At 35.5% G+C, this 17,746-nt stretch overlaps 1 long non-coding RNA gene across 9 annotated transcripts in view; it reads right to left on the bottom strand.

The window, feature by feature from the left end:
* Nucleotides 1-15,639, bottom strand: part of LOC103879666 — a 63,623-nt gene extending 47,984 nt beyond the window's left edge. For 7 of the 9 annotated variants that reach the window (XR_001897318.3, XR_640391.4, XR_640388.4 and 4 more), the window contains exons 1-6: nt 15,596-15,639; nt 13,609-13,856; nt 11,852-11,945; nt 2,771-2,936; nt 2,574-2,648; nt 2,359-2,471 (exon numbers count right to left, since the gene is read on the bottom strand). This is a non-coding gene — a long non-coding RNA (uncharacterized LOC103879666). Of the gene's footprint in view, nt 1-2,358; nt 2,472-2,573; nt 2,649-2,770; nt 2,937-4,482; nt 4,523-6,352; nt 6,578-11,851; nt 11,946-13,608; nt 13,857-15,595 lie in introns of all 9 variants that reach the window. The other 2 variants (XR_001897317.3, XR_001897319.3) reach the window with 2 other exon arrangements.
* Nucleotides 15,640-17,746: the final 2,107 nt, after the last annotated feature.

The following is a 17,746-nucleotide window of genomic DNA, read 5'->3' on the forward strand; positions in this document are numbered from 1 at the left end:
TATATGAATTGGCACACAATATGTAGGCCTAGAAACTATTTTGCTAAATTATAAGATCTCTAAGGAATATGTTTTATTGCATTTTGTTTTCTGCTCATCCCAAATATCTTGCATTATATCTTATACATAGCATGTGTACAATAATGGGAATTTTTGCTCCCAATTACTATGCCATTTAAGTCCCTAAGGAGCCAGGCAATACTGAACCGATAACAGTATGCCAAAGCTTAGATCCTCTTTTCAGAACTTACTGTTCGAATCCAATGGGGCCAGGTTGACATTCAGAAAAGAACATTTTCCAGGCAAGGATTAGGGCTTTGTAAATATTTGTTGAATGAATCATAAGTCACTTTAGCTAAACAAATTCTGGAAAGAGACGAAGGGAGGGAGGGAAGGAGAGAATCTAAAAGCCTTAGTCATTGAGCCCAGATAAGTTGAACTCATCTGCAACCCCATAATTAGCTGTGATGATAGCTGTGCTTTCAACATTTGAATTTCCAGGTCCTATGAATCAATTTTCAATATCTATGAAAAAATTACTTAGGCCTCTTCTTCCCCTTTTCCTTAATCCCCTCATGAGGCTGGCCACAGAGCTGAGTCATGGGTTGGGTTGAAAGGTCAGGTGCTGCAAAGCTGAAACTATGAGATTTAAGGCAGAGCATATGATGTGAGTCCTCATTAGTTGTGGTCAAGTCATGTAACCTAACAAGCATCTGTTTCCTCATCTATAAAGTAAGAATTCATAAGAACACCCAAGCTATGTACCTCAAAAACTATTTCTATAAATCTAATCATATAATACACTAGTAAAAGTACTTTGAGTCGTACAAATATCAAAATTCAGTTGTGATACCTAATCTGTTATTTTTATTATTACTGATACAAAACTATGCTCAGATAGTTTTAAAATTCCCTAGTTACTTCCATTTACCACAAAGACGAAATCTTTCTAATTATATAATTTGTATAGGCACCTATGAGCTGTTTAAAAAATAAATGTGGTCCAACCACCTGTGATAAAAATGTCTGCAGAAAAGAGTTCCAGATATTCATTAGCCCTAAATTGAAATTCAGATTGTTTGGCTTTCTTTTTTATAATATTTTCTTAAAACATGTGGTCTCTTCAAATTTTTATCATGCAGAGAATCATGAAAAAATCATATATGAGATATCTGGACAACACAGCATAGATTGTCCCTTTGAATGGCAGAGAGAGTCGGCAGTTCCTTTTAAGTCCCCATTGTCCAATCTTAGGCACAACCCAGATTAGAGTTGTTGGTTGCAAAGGATTCTCAGAAAAGAGTATGTTCCCCAGCCTCCTGACCAACCATAGTAGACCAAGGAGGAAAGTACTTTTTGGTGGGAAGGTGCTAAAAGGAATGAGCCTCCTACTAGTCCAGCTTGTTCCCTAACCTCAGCAACAAGGAAAAGAGCCACGGGAGTGATACACAATAAGCACATACACTCACACAAATATTATTTAGCCTTAAAAAAGAAGGAAATCCTACCATTTACAACAATATGGATGAACTTGGAGGACAATATGCTAAGTGAAATAAGACAGACACAGAAATACAAATGTTGTATGATCTCACCTATATGAGGAGTCTAAAATAGTTAAACTCATAGAAGCACAGAGTAGAACAGCAGCTGCCAGGAGTTGGGGGCTGGGGGAAATGGGGAGTGGTGATCAAAGGATACAAAGCTTCAGTTATGCAAGATGAATGAGCGCTGGAGATCTACCATAGAGTATAGAGACTATGGTAAATAATCCTGTATTGTATATTTGAAATCTGCTAAGAGGGTTGATCTTAAGTGTTCTGACCATATCAAAAGAAAAGCAGCTTTGGGAGATGATGGAGTCTAGAGGCTCCCTTCAAAATGATGACTCAAGGACCCAGTCTAATTCCTTGTTATACCTATACCATCTAGAACACATGGCTTCCAGGTCACCACAGTGAAGAAGAGAGAACTGGAGCATCACATACCTGTTAATAATGCTTTCTCCTGGAAGTGAACTATATCAATTCTACTTCTACTTCCAACTCACTGACCATAACTAGTCACATGATCCTATTTCATGATATGGGTATTAGGAAATGTGTGTAGGTATTTTGTGAGTAATGTTTCTGCTCAATCAGTCATAATGACTAAGCTAGGTCTTATATGTATAGGCAGAAGGGGAGACGGGGGAGAATGCAGCTGCTGTTTTTTCCCTTGTGAATGTCTTATACTTGTTACATTCACTCTTCTCAGTAAACTGAAAAATCAAGGATTTAAAAAAAAAATTGTACTCCCACCACTTAGACCACTCTGACATAAAGGTGTTAAATAAATAAGAGAGCCAGTACAGCTTACCCACATTGCTGCAAGATGACTGAGAAGTCTGCTACCAGGATCCCATTCCAGCGATGAAGCTGATTTCATTATTAGAAATGTAGATACATTCATTTCGTCATTTGAGAAATTACCTGAGGGAACAGCAATCAAAATGACACAATTTTTTCATTGTTTACAGAAATGAGCCAATACTACATGTCTCTACACTGTACATTAAACTACCTAACACTTACTTCACTTAGCATTTCATCGGCACCAGGGTTTTCCTTGTCTTTTTTAGTGTCCTGCTCGAAAGTCTTCTGTTTGCCCTATAAATAATTTATAAGGAAAAAAAGAAAAAGTTCTTATGTATTTCCTTCAAAAAATTGTAATTGATATTAAAGGAAAATATTTAATTCAGTTATTCTTATAAAAAATAACATTCTTTCACCTTAAATGTTTCCTGTGTCATGTTCTTTTTGTTGTTTAATTTCTTATCTCTCCACTGAAGAAAAACTTGAGAGCCACTGTTCTCCACATCTTAACCTTTTCCATTTTCCAGGTCTTAGAATGATGTCATTGTGGGTAACTACATCTTTACATCTTTTAAACAACACCTTAATTGCCAAAGGAAAACAATGCTTTTATTTTTAACAAGGACATACATCCTTCCCAAGCACAATGCCTGGAACATAATATTTATTCAAATGTGTCCAGGTCCTAATTCTCATAAATCTCTAGAAATGGCACCCAACTGGAGATTCCCCAAAAAAATCAAAAACTGATATAAAGTCCAATCATTATTTTTATCTATAATTCATCAAATTCTATTCCCAGATGGCTCACCATCACATCCATTTAAAATAACAAATGATTTAAAGTCATAATGCAAATAGATTTATTGATTTCAAGATTTCATCAAAGCATTTATCTTAGCATTTAATCAATAGTGCTACTTGGTGAACAGCTCAATCCAATAAAATCCGTATGTTGCAATTAATTCAGGTCTTGTAATGCCACTTTCCACTGATAATAAAGAAATCTTGATCACTTATAATGCATGGGTGTTCTCCATAGCCAGAGTCCTCTAGGCCAGCAGTTTTTCAATGTGCTATTGGAACAGACTGGTGTACAATGATCAAATGCATGGCTTGCCTTAGTGAAGTATCAACATTTTAAAATGATTTGCTTCTTTTCAGATATATATAGAGAATGACTTCATGCATGTCCTTGTATCTTTCTCACTCACTTGCTTTAGTTATGTGAGAACTGTGTATAAGCACAGCTTAACCTAAATAGCAGTCCACAATTTGCTATGATACAGTATGAAGTTAATAGTTGTAACAACTGTCCACTATAATGTATGAAAAAAGACCGAAAATTTCTTCAACATCTGGATATTCACATGGAAATCTATCATGCGTATATCATAGATATCGCAAGAGGGAATATTCCTGGTTCTCATTTACTGCTACATTTAGTCTAAAGCAAATATGATTTTCCCCTTGGTTATACCTCTGTGATATAAAGTTTTCATATTCAGTAACTTAAAAATTCATATCTAAAATGTCAAGTTAATAACTTAGTTTTTCTCTCTCCTCTACTGAAACTATTTTTAAAATAATTTCATTTCTGTCATTAATAGTACATCCCATTTACTTGCATGAAACTACTAACCCAAAGCCCTCTATCAATAATGCAAACATTCTGCATCTACTTCCAACAGCAAACAGAAAAATGGACAGCATTTCAGTTCAAATATATCAATTCAACGACTTTTAAAATATCCCAAATGCCCATTCATGACTCTCTGTTATGTCAATATAAAATTGAAACCACAGCAGCATCATGGAAATAGACTGACATAAATAACACATTTCTTATGAAGTACAACACTCACTCTTATGCAGAAAAAGTTATAGGAATTCAAATGACTTATTTAGGGAAGAAAAAAAAAAAGCCCAGAGTGGTAGTCCTTAAACCAATAATACACTTTCAAATACATCTAATATTATGCAAGATCCCTTAGCAAGCTCTGATAACTGCCAAATGCAGCTTAACCATGTATTTTAAATACTGTTCTCCATATTTTCACAGCAACATTCTTCCAATTGACAGGTCGGAGAAAAAGGCTAATATGCAATATATGGCCACATAGCTTACCTGAATTTCTCTAATTAGTGCCAAACTGTTTTCAATGAGTCTGTGTGTGAAATAAAGAAATATTTATGTGATTTTAAATTGTCCTAAAGCAAAAAGGACTCTAGTTGCAAGGAGGTATTATATAGTGTTTTAATAAAAGCCAATTGAAGAATAAAAATAACTCCCAACAGATCTGAAATCACTTGTATCTCCTATTCCATATACAAAAGACAGACAAATCAATGTACAATTTATTATATTTGAAATACAAACTACTTCCAAGCAGAGTATTCATCCAGATGAATATTTATAAAAATTATCTATTCTTCAAAAATTGTATGTGTTTATAATGTCAAACTTTGCCAGAATCCTTAACTTTAAGGCTTGTTACTTGAACATTTTCTCACAACTTTGCTTGGGAGAAAAATATTGGCTCATTAAAAATGCTTGAGGGTTATTAAAAACTATTTTAGAAAAGCTAGTTAATAAAGATATTAAATAAAAAATTCATCCCAAATCCTTTCCATGTGACAAAATATGTTCTTAAACCATCTTTGTGGAGTTTCGAAAATAGTTGAATGATAGACATGCAAATGTCTCTTTTTATTTCTGCCTAATGTGTTTATAAATTGATAACAATTTATTTTATGGCCATTCCAAGTTTAAATATATTCTGATTATAATCAAAGTGGCAGAACATGTAATAGTTCAAAAGAATAAATAATAAATGCAAATTATAGAAATATTGACATTAAAATTTTGATGATGATTATGATAATTGTCCCATAAAACTTTACACAGAAAAATTATAAGAGCACTCATGCCAACCACTGGTTTTGACAATATAATACAAACATAGAATAGAATAGATACTTTGGTATGAATTCTGGTATGCAATTTTATGTGGTTTGTATCTGTGGGTCTTTGTACCACCTAGAATCCCTCCCAGCCAGCTGTTTGTAGCCCAGTTATCTCAGTCCAGTTCTCATTCACAAAACCTCCAGGACTGGGTTTGAGGCTTCCCAACTGTTCCCATGTATCCCATTGCAGCACTCACCACACTGAAACATAATTGTCTCTTCATTTGGGAGTATATACCGTTAGCTAAGATTCTTGATGACTGAGGCTAGGTTTAATTTCTTTTTTTATTATTATTATACTTTAAGTTCTAGGGTACATGTGGATAACGTGCAGGTTTGTTACGTATGTATACCTGTGCCATGTTGGCGTGCTGCACCCATCAACTCGTCAGCACCCATCAACTCGTCATTTACATCAGGTAAAACTCCCAATGCAATCCCTCCCCCCTAGGTTTAATTTCTTATGTATTTCTGGCTTCTGTAATCTAGTAGATATTCAATAAATAATTGCCAATTACTACTAAGTGGATGTCTGCAAACATACAACATAAAGACTAGCACTTGAAAATCACGCAAACAATTTATTTTAGTATCAAGAACATATACATTTTGCCTGAAAATGATAGTTCTGCCACCACACATCCAATATAGAAGCCTGGCCAAGGGCTTAGGGAAAACAATATTATTTTGTGATTATTCTGCCTATTTAAACAATCTGTACAATAGATTCCACACAATCTGCTTATAAACCTCATTTTTCTATGTATCTTAATAAAAAAAGTCATAATAGTGTTGTTTGTTCTTTCATTTTAAGTACAATTTCATTTTTTAGCCTTAGTACCTCTCAGTGACTGTTCCAAAATGCTGACATCCTTTTTGAGTCCTTGATTAACCCTCCACATCATCTTTAGTAGATGACCTTAATTCCTTAAATTTGGTCTTCAACTCTGCCATTCCCTTCCATCCCCTCAAATTTTCTTCCTCTGATTACTCCCTTATCTCTTTCCCTCAAGCCTAAAATGGAAAGGTACCTGGCTTCTGGATCTTGGACTCCACATCCTTTTACAATTTCTGGCCTTCCTCCATCAGTTAGAATTATTAATGTTAATCTTACTGGTTCATATGCATTCTAGTCGGTATTGTTTGTTAGATCTTCATTTTCCCTCTTAAAATACAGTCAATTCTCATTATTCATGATAGTTGTGTTCTATAAAGCCACCACAAACACTGGATTGGTAGATCCTGAACCATTGCTCCTAGGGGAAATACAGAGTTAGATCCCAGCAAGCTTCTAATCACAACGTTTTCATCAACTGATCAATACATAACCTTGTTTTTGTGTGTTTCTGTTTAAAAACACCTTATTTAATATATATTGCTGATTCATGAGCATTGAGCTCACAGCCAATAGTTCTGTAACTAATGCCTGAAGCAAAACTGACACATATGTTTTCTCTGTAAAGCATATTAAAGCTTTCTTGCACTTAAGAACTCCAAACAGCACTTTAGCACTATGCTTTGGGGCCACTTCAAACAGCACAATTATTAACAAAAAGCACAAAAGTGTAAAAAACATGGCACTAAATAGACCACTAGAAGGACACTTGTTTACAGCATGAGAGCTGAAGCAAGAAGGCAGACATCACCTTGCTCACTCAGCTGGTAACATTGTGGTGGCTCCTTTTTTTTTTTTTTTTCCACTCTGCACATGTCCATGAGTGACCAGAAAACATTGCAAGCATTAATTTTGGGTTATAAATAAATGTGAAAATATAGAATCTGAGAATAATGAAGACATTGTAATACATGCTAATGATAAAAAATATATATCGCTAAGGTTCCTACTTGAGTCTAGGATACTCCTAGTTTCTACCTCAGATCAATAATGTTTGGGAATTCCTTACGTTGGAAAAGGAGGTGGGTTTACAAGGAGCCAAGTTCTGCCTAAACAGGCAGGGAATTATGCCAGAGATATTTGGGTTACTACACTTAATATCTTTATATACAGGCAAGTGAGGTCTAAAGAAATCTGGTTTCAGCAAGAAAAATACAAACAAGGAAATGAAAGTTATATATAATCCCATATACTTCTTTTCAATTATTTTCTACATGTTTTTGCCACGGAATCACACAATACACACATAAAATTGGGTCTTCTGTTTTTGCTTTATCACTAAAATTTTTCCCATTTGGTTCTCAGGAGTAGTTGATCAGAGACTTGCTTTGTAACATCAAGTATGAAGAAGAGTGAATGGTAAAGTTACTCATGCAAAGAAAAGGCAAACTCAGTAACATGTCCAGGCCCTGTCGAAACGCAAGATCAGCCATACAAGCAGGCTCTACCAAGATTAGAACCTAATTACAAACTACAATGTCTTCTAGCATCCAAGGCAGTGCTAACAACTACTTTGCTGTCCCTTTAGTGGCAGAAATGCATTACTTAATTAATGGGCACCATTATTTGACTCAAATACTCACTATTCTACTCTCACAATTAAACTTTCACTCTGTTGTTTGCTCTCAACCTCTTGACAGAAACAATACAATTATCCATTAATCACTTCAATGATTTTGAAAAGAATTTTTACTCCATAACGTCTTACAGGCCACTGGCAAATCAATACACGGCACCAGCTGCTCACTGAGGTCCATCATCTCTCAGTGTGCTGGGGCCATATGGTACCAGTCTGGTGACCCCAGGCACAGTATGCAGAAGCCACACCATAAAAGGAGTTATGGACCCTAAGAAGCTAAAGAAAAAGTCAAATTCAAACCAAGTAAGTAGGAGAAATAAAATTAAAAAGATGAAAGCAAAAATCAATAAAGTAAAAAAGAGAGAGTAGAGTAAAATAATTAAACCCAAACCTAGCCTTTGAAAAAATAAATCATATTGATAAACTTCCATCTAGAATGATCAAAAACAAATTAAAAACAGAAGATACAGATTACCAATATCAGAAATAGCAAATGGATATCAGTACATATCCTACAGACACTGGAAAAATAGGGGAATGTTATGAACAACTTTATGCCAATACATGTGATAAAGAAATAGGCAAAATTCTTAAAAGATGAAAATTAACAAAAGTGAGTTCAAAGAAATAGATCTTAATAGCCCTATATTCTGTTAAATGAATTAAGTTTATTTGTAATTAAAGTCTTACCACATATTAATAGAAAGCTTTAGGCTCAGATGGTTTCATTATTGAACTCTATAAAATACTTAAGCAAAAAAAATACCAATTCTGCAGAAACTGTTTCAGAATTTCTCCAAATCAAATTAAATTAAGATGGCAATTTTTCTCCAAATTGATCTATAGAATCAACACATCCCCAATCAAAATTTCAGTAAGCTTTTAAAAATTAAATTAACATAGTGATTTTCAATCTTATATGAATATTCAAAGGATATAGAATAGCCAAAACGATTTTGAGTAAGAACATAGTTGGAGCACTTACCCTACCTAATGTCAAGACTTATTATAAAGTTAGTTACTAGGACAGTAACATAGTAGTGAAAGATAAATTGAACAAAGCAGAAAACCCAAAAATAGACCTGTAGGTATGTGATCAATTGACTTTTAACAAAGGTGCCAACATAATCCAATGGGAAAATGCTAATCTTTTTGATAAATGGTGCTGAAATAATTAGATATCCTATATAAAAAAAACCCAACATCTTTACTTTATATCCTACATAAAAATTACCTCAAAATGGATGATTGCTCTAAATGTAAAGCTAAACCTATATAACTTCTTTTTTCTTTTTCCTTTTTTTTTGAGACACAGTCTCACTCTTGTTGCCCAGTCTGGAGTGCAGTGATGCAATCTCAGCTCACCGCAACCTCTGCCTCCCAGGTTCAAGCGATTCTCCTGCCTCAGCCTCCCAGGTAGCTGGGACTACAGGTGTGCGCCACCACACCTGGCTAATTTTGTATTTTTAGTAGAGACGGGGTTTCTCCATGTTGTTTGGGCTGGTCTCGAACTCCTGACCTCTGGTGATCTGCCCACCTCGGCCTCCCAACTATATAACTTCTAGAAGAAAAACTGAGAGATTTTTTTTCACAACCTTGGAACAGAAAACGATTCCTAAGTTATTTTTAAAAATGATTTTTTTTTTGAAAAGTAGTCAGACTTAAAATTTTAAATGTCTGCTCTTAGAAAGATATCACTAACAATACCATTTAAAAAGCCAAGGACTGGAAGAAAATGTGTATAATACTTCTATGTGACAAAGGGCTTGAATCTGGAATATGTGAAGACTTGCAACTCAGGAAGATGAAGGCAAACAATTTAATCTTAAAATAAGCAAAAGATTTAAATACACAACACTTAAAAATAGATACACAAATTCCCAAAAGCATATGAGAAATGCTCAATATCATGAGTCATCACTGACACACAAATTAAAACCCCAGTGAGAGACCACTGCATACCCATTAGAATGGCTAAAATGTAAAGAAGGCTGATTTATCAAGGGTTGGGAAGAGTATACAACAACTGGAACTCTCATACATTGTTGATGGGAATGTAAAAAGTGTATAGCCATTTTGGAAAACAGTTTGGCAGTTTCTCATAAAGCTAAACACCACTTACCATTTGACCCTATGATATAGCAATTCCATTCCTAGGTATTTGCCCAAGCAAAATGAAAACATACGTTCACACAAAGGCTTGTAAATGAATGTTCATAGCAGCTTATTCTTAACAGCTGAAAACTGAAAACAACTTAAATGTCCATCAACTGGTGAATAAATGTGCAAATTTGGTATATTCATGACTTCACTACTCAATGATAAGAAGGCATAACTACCAATATTTGCTTGCAACAACATGGAAGAATCTTGGAAACATAATAGTGAGCTAAAAATGGCAGACGAAAAGAGTACACACTATGCTATTTAAAACTCTAGAAAAGACACATCTATGGTGACAGAAAACAGGTCAGGGATTTCCTATGGCCAGTAGCAGTGTGAGGATGAACTAGGAAGGGGGGAAGGGAACTCTTTAAGGTAATATAAGTGCTTTTTATCTTGATCATGGTGATGGTTACACTGGTGTGAAACTTGTCAGAACTTTTTGAAATGGACACTAAAATGGGTGTATTTTCTTACATGTAAATTATGCCTGAATAAATATGATTTAAGAAAAAAAGTGGAGAGGAACATCTTGAAAGGGCTCCTGGGTATGACAAGTATTTTGAGCTTGTCTAACCTATCCAACATAAAAACGCAATAATTTTCACCTAAATTTCTTACAGCAGCCAATGGAAATTTTCTCAATGTTGAGTATGTAAGCAGTTACCAATTTTTTGATGCTAAAATTGTACAAATTTCTGTTTATTTTTAATCAAATATTCAAGATACAATTCTAATTGTGGAGTTTAAGTTATAGAAAAGTGTTCAAAGCATTTAAAACTAGGATAACATTCTAGAAATGAAAGTTAAAGGATATAGTATATATTTTTTTAAAACCTTTAAAACTTCCCATTTACCTTCTAGAATTTGAAAGATTGAGATTAATTCTCTGTAGTTTCTATCTTTCCACATCTACTGAGTCTTTCTGCCCAATCTACAAAAATATTCATCTCTCTGACACTTGAAAAAACAAAAAACCAAAAACGCTATGCTTCCCACTGAATAAACTGCCCTCTCAGTGCTCTTTCTTTTTAGTCAAGATTCCTGAAAAGGGTAGCTCAGGATCATTGCCCTACTTTTCTACTCTTCATTTACTTCTCCACTCATGACAACCTAGTGTCTGTAACCAGAATGTGCCTTCACTAAAATCAACAAGACAGTGTTAATTTCTGAACTCAAAGTTAATATTTCCATTAACTTCCTTGACTTCTCCGCAGCATGTGACCCTATTAGTCATTCGCCCCCGTAGTTCTCTCCTCTCTTCATTTCCATGGTAACATTTTTCTCAGCTTCACCCCCAGCTTCTCTGACCATTCCTCCTTAATCTCCTTACCAGCTCCTCTACCTCTGCCTGCCCCTTAAATGTTAGTTTTCCTTAGGGTTCTAACCATTGCCTCTTTTTCTTCCCTTTCTATACCTGCACTTCTCAAACTGAATACACAGAAGAAACATAGATAATTTTATCTGAAATTTTTAACTATAATCAGTAGTAATCAAAACATTACTTTTAGATTAGAATACATAAGGATGTAGCATAGAAAAGAATGCAAAATTTGCATGGAGAAACAGGGAAGATACCCTAAGTGCTCGCTCTCACTCATTACATCCTATCACCCATGAAGCTGTGACAAAGTCAGCTCCTTAAAATTTCTCAAATGTTTCTTTTTTCTCCACTTGCTTTAGTCTACGTCTTTGTCATTTTTTACCTAAACTACTGCAGTAACCTCCTACCTTGTGCCTCGTTTTCCAGTTTAGCTCTCCCATCATCTTTCACACTTTAGCCAGAGGTTCTTTTATTGAAATATATAACTGTGCTGCCTGAAAACCTCAGGTGGCGCCCCAGCTCTTAGAGACTGAAGTCCAAACTCCTACAGGTGTGATCTGATCACTCACCATTCCAGCCTTCTTTCCTTCATTCATTTGGCAGCATCTTTCCCCCAAGCAGCCACACAGTGGGAGAGCTGTGAAGATACATTGTCTTCTCTGCCTGCATGGAGAACGTGTGGATCAGGGTGGCTCACTTTCTCCTCCCTCCCTCAGTGCCCAGTTCTGCAGGAGAATGATTACCTAACATCATATCCCAGATGAAAAACTAAAGTCCAACAGAAAGAGGACTCGCAAAGATTTTTACCTAAAAGCATGAATATGAAAGGGAGCTTAAAGTTCATCAAGTCCGAACCCTACATTCTATAGCCAAGGAACAAGAGACCCCGTAGAGGCAAGAGGGTTGTCCAAAGAGAGACAAAATTCCAAGAATAGGAAAATTTCCCAAGCAAAATTGTTGCTCTCATTTTTCCAAAGGGGGAAAAAAGCATTTGTAAAAAAGTATGTGTTAAAGTATAGGCAACAAGTCGAGTTTGACATAATCTGTATCTGTCTATGCAAAATGAAGTAGCTGTCTGAATACTTTGTGCCAAAAATAGATCTGGCCTAAGTGTCCAGGTAATTAGAGCTTTATAAAATGTTTTTGCTTGAATCATCTAAATCATTGCGTTAGTTCTTTACTTCACTTTAGAACATGAACACCATTGCAAGGTGCAAACTTAAAAATGCTGTACCTTTTAGACAGATACCTCCATCTTTAGAGGTTATTAATATTTGTATTTCAATATTAAGTCTCCAGAGCCTAATCAGGTAGCAGATGGAGGCCAAGATGTCTAAAAAAGGGAACATATTGAAAAGTTACAGACTCATCAGCAAACTAAACCTAGAAAAACTTCTGTAAAATCTGTGACTTGACAAGTTAGAATGGCAATTCTAACTTGCTGAACTAATAGCTCCCAGTCAGCTAACTTGCCTGCTCTTATTATCTTAACACATCAGGAAATTTTCCAAAATTGCCATGCAGGTCATTTATTCATTCTGTCATACATAGCAAAGAACAGTATGCCTATACAGAAAATACCTCATTCATCTTCCATCTGTCACCTACCCAAACATCCAGGACAGATTATATTCTCTCTTATTTTTCATATCATTTAAGAAAAGGACTAGTGCATTTTAAATAATCAAGAGCAGCATTCCTTCATCTCTGGGATGGTGGGGATGCTCTGCCTCTAACCTCTTAGTTCAGTACCATATAATTTAATAATAAAGATCATAAATGTTTAGTGTCTCTTCATCTGAAAGTAAATGCCTTGAGGGCTTTTATTCATTTTTATTTTATTTCTGAAACATTTCAAGCCTACAGACGAGAATAGAAGAAATAAAAATAGACTTCCATGTCCCTACTACCAAGATTGAACATGTTATTTTTATGATATTTGCTCTAACCTCCATCCTCTATCCATCTAAGCCTCTCTCTCTCACTTTTTTCCTTCTTCCACAGAAGTAGAACACCCTTATGTATATGAGTCCTATGAACAAGGAGAAGGGGCAAGAGGGGCAGCAGCAGGAGGAGGAGGAGAATGAAAAGGAAGAGAAGGAACAAAAGAAGGAAGAAGGGAGGAGAGGGAAGAGCAAGAGGAGGTGTTAAGTATTTTCCAAATTTTTATAATCAGCATATACTATATTACTCTTATAATAAGAAAAAATATTTAAAATAAAAATTAAAACTAGAATATTATCTTCTTATTTCAAGGAGTGCAGATAGAAAATATTCCTGAAAGATCATTATCTATCGCCATTTAGGAAAATACGTGTAGACAGACCTGGTTCGTGCTACATGAGCAGGCCGTGTATAGTCAGGGCTGCTCCCACCACTCTGAATGTGTTGCACCCCTCCGGTGGGTGATGGATGAGGCCAGCACTCTCCCTCCATTCACTCAATGTCCAGGTGAAGGAACTCCTGACGTCACCGTTGTTACAAAGCACACAGTCTACACCAACACTCCATTGCTAAAATGTGTTACAGGTCATTGTTCCTTTAGATCAGGAAAGTAGGAGGCCATTAGCAACCCTGGTGAAAATAGTTTCAAAAATTAGTTGAGAGGAAGGATAATCTGTTCAACAAATGGTGTTAGAACATTGGACAATTACAGGAAAAAACCTTGACCTCAACTTCATGTAGGGAAAAAGAAAAAACTTCATGACTTGGAGTTAGGCGAAAAGTTATTAGACATGACACCAAAGACATGATCCCTAAGAGAAAACAACCAATGATTTGAACTTTAACAAAATTAAAAACTTTAACTCTGAGAGCAATCCTGTTAAGAGAATAAAAAGACAAGCTACGAAAGGGAGATAATATTTGCAAATCATGTAACTGATACAGAACTTTATCCAAAACATATCAATAATTCTAAACTCAGAATTAAAAAAAAAAACACACAGAAATCCAATTTGGAAGTGGACAAGACTTGAACAGTGTACGAATGGCAAATGAGCATCTTCAGTATCTTTAGCCACCAGGGAAATGTAAAGTAAAGCTACAAGGAGATACTAGTGCATACCTTTGAGAATAGCTAATACAAAGATGCTGATAATACCAAGTTTGGGGAGGATACAGAACAACTCTGTACTATTTTTTCTGCCTTTTATATGAGTCTTAAATGATTTCAAAATATGGCTGGGCTTGGTGGCTCATGCTTGTAATCCCAGCACTTTGGGAGGCCAAGACAGGTGGATCATTTGAGGTCAGGAGTTAAAGACCAGTCTGGCCAACATGGTGAAACCCTGTCTCTACTAAAAATACAAAAAGACAAAAAAAAAAAAAAAATAGCCGGATGTGGTGGCACATGCCTGTAATCCCATCTACTGGGGGAGGCTGAGGCAGGAGAATCGCTTGAATCTGGGAGACGGAAGTTGCAGTGAGCCAAAATCACGTCACAGCACTCCAGGTTCCATCTCAGAAAAACAAAAAAAAAACAAAAAAAAACCACTTGATTTCAAAATAAAACATTATTTTATAAAATGTGGTGAGAATGGAAGCCTGATTGCAGGACTGATCAGGGAAAGGGAGATGAGGAAGTGGAGTCAATGAGTGAAGATCATGCTGGAAAATCATCTGATCAGCAATCTTATAGCACATGGCTCTGAACTGTGGACTCTCTTGGCAGGCAAACCCTGAGGTGGGACACAGTAGCCAGGCTCAGCATAGCACAGGGTTAAAGAGCATGAGCTGCTGGGCTAACTTCTTAGGTTTGATGCTACTTAAAGTTGTGCAACCTTAAGACATAACTTGTGCCTCAGTTTCCTCATTTGAAAACAGGCAAAACAATAGCATCAAATCTTAAAGGGTCATTTTGAGAATTAAATGGAAAAAATTACATATATAACATCATACTCAATATATTTTAACTTTATTATTATTATTCACCTAGATTTTACCTAGAATTAGCAGTTCTCAAAGTATCTCAATTCATTTATTTTATATTCTTACTCCCCACTTTCAAAAACTCTCTCTCATTACACCTCAGTTCCTGTTCCTGTCTGTATCTTCTCTATGTAGAATATTATTCCATGTAATTTATACTCTTCAGTGATTTTTAGTTTTATTCTAAATGTAAATTTTTTAGTTTTTAAATGAAATGATCTAAAATGGAACTTTTAAAAATAAATGCAGGCCAGGTGCAGTGGCTTATGCCTGTAATCCCAGCACTTTGGGAGGCTGAGGCAGGAGGATCGCTTGAACCCAGGAATTGCAGACCAGCCTGGGAAACAGGGAACTACCATCTCAACAAAACATTTAAAAATTACCCAGAAGTGGTGGTACATGGTTGTAGTCCCAGCTACTTGGGAAGCTGAGGCAGGAGAACTGCTTGAGCTTAGAAGGTCGAGGCTGCAGGGAGCCATGATGTCACTGCACTCCAGACTGGGCAACAGAGTGAGACCTTTTCTCTAAAGCATAAATAAATAAATATTAAAATAAGTAAAAACAAATGCATTTGAATGTGTGTGTGTGTGTATATATATATTATATATATCTGTGGGCAAATCCATACAGAATCATTATAATTAAAAACAGTTATAAATATAAATATAAAATGTGAAGAAATAATTTACCCAAGATGATTACACTATAAGGAAATAGATTAGTTAGTTGTGTGCTGACTTTTTCTGTAGAAAGTAAAATTATTTTCTCTGTCCTTCAAGGAGTCACCCTTCTTATGAACAAAAAGCATGCCTTTTTCCCCCACAGCCCCACACCCTTAGGAACCTTTATGTATGATTTAAGTTGTCAGCAGATTAATTCAAACTTTTCACCAATAAATTATTCACATTTTTTCCTCTAGTAATGACTAATGGAATATGTAGGAAGTGTGAAATATATTCACATTCTGACAGTCATTTTTATCAGAGTACTGAAAGCACATATTCTTAAGCATGTATCACTGAACTACATTAAAATTAGTAGTACATGAAAAGAAACAATAGATAATCATTATCTAAATTCCTGAAGTACATAATGATGTGGTTATAACCTTTAATTAACATAATGCTTTACACACAGGTAGGTCTTTCATATATGCCTTTTGTTATACACACTGCAGCTAAGTGTTTATGTGATCAACATTAAAAGCCCTGAGTTTATAAAGTGCTGGGTCACACATATTTAAATCTCATGATTTTTAACCAGGGGAAGGCCACATTCCAAATGACAGAAGCATTGAAATATACACAGAATATGAAAAAATGGCATCATATTGCCATAATGTGCTTTTCCTCATACTTTGCCATATTTCTTCATTGCCTGCTTCTCTGAAGCAAAAATAACCAACTGTTGCAAAACATGGCCGGGTTTTATAAAGTGATCTTTTGTCATTTCCGGGAAGATTGCCCATGATCTCCACTGACCTAAAGCAGACTACCGTAGAGCTACCAAGTGTGGGAGCTGACCATTCAAACAGGCCAACTTTGGGGAGTATAAAGAAGATGTTTGGATAAAAGCTTTTATTTTCCTTTAAAAAATGATTTCACTACACTTCAAAGTTTGGAGTTTGGATGAAACTGTCACGGGGCTGCTACTGGTATCTGGCAGGCAAGTATAGTATGTTAAAGAATGTCTATCAGATTATCTTGCAAATCGATCTTTTTCCAATCTAGAAAGGTGATATTGAGCAAATAAAGGGCTAGATGGAAGAGCCTCATGCGTAAATAAAAGTTTTTCCTAAAAGCAGGCTCATTTAAGACAAAATACTTTAAAATGTAAATATTTATTGATTCTTTTCATCAGTTACTGTTGCCCTACATTTAGGTTTCCATCTGTATTTCTTGAGTTCTTTGACCTTTTCATTGATATGGCATTTTAGAAGACAGGGCTTAAGTATCTTTATTTATTTCAAAATGGTCGGTAGGAGTAAATATTTTAACAATCCAGGAATAAGTCTGAGTACCCTGATTACATTGTTTAAGATTGTTCTAAAAGAGAGGTTGAATACTAGTCAGAAAGAAAACAACCAAAAAAGTGTGGAGAAAATATTATTTGTATCCCTAATAGCAGTGTTTCTCAAACTTTAATGTGGTTAGGCATCAAATGGGGATCTTTTTAAAATTCAGATTCTGATTCTGTAGGCCTAGGGTGGAACCTGGTATCCTGCACTTCTAACAAGCTCCCAGGTGGTACTGATGCTGCTGGTCTAAGGAACTCTCTGTGGATAGCAAGGTTTTGTCCCCTTATACCACTGGAAGTTGATCATCAACAGGGAAAATAAAAGAGCAATCTATCTGTAAAAGAGAGTCTTTGAAAGGTCTTTTTCCCAAACAGTCAATGCACTAGCATTGTCTTCTAGCAATTTCCTTAGACCCAATTCCTTAGACCCAATTTCCTCAGACCCAACTACTTCTGAACTTCTATTTGACACACGATGTGAAAACAAGGCAAACAATTCTATGGAAATAAAAATTAAT

This window comes from Papio anubis, chromosome 19, assembly GCF_008728515.1.
Source record: "Papio anubis isolate 15944 chromosome 19, Panubis1.0, whole genome shotgun sequence".
NCBI lineage: Eukaryota > Metazoa > Chordata > Mammalia > Primates > Cercopithecidae > Papio > Papio anubis.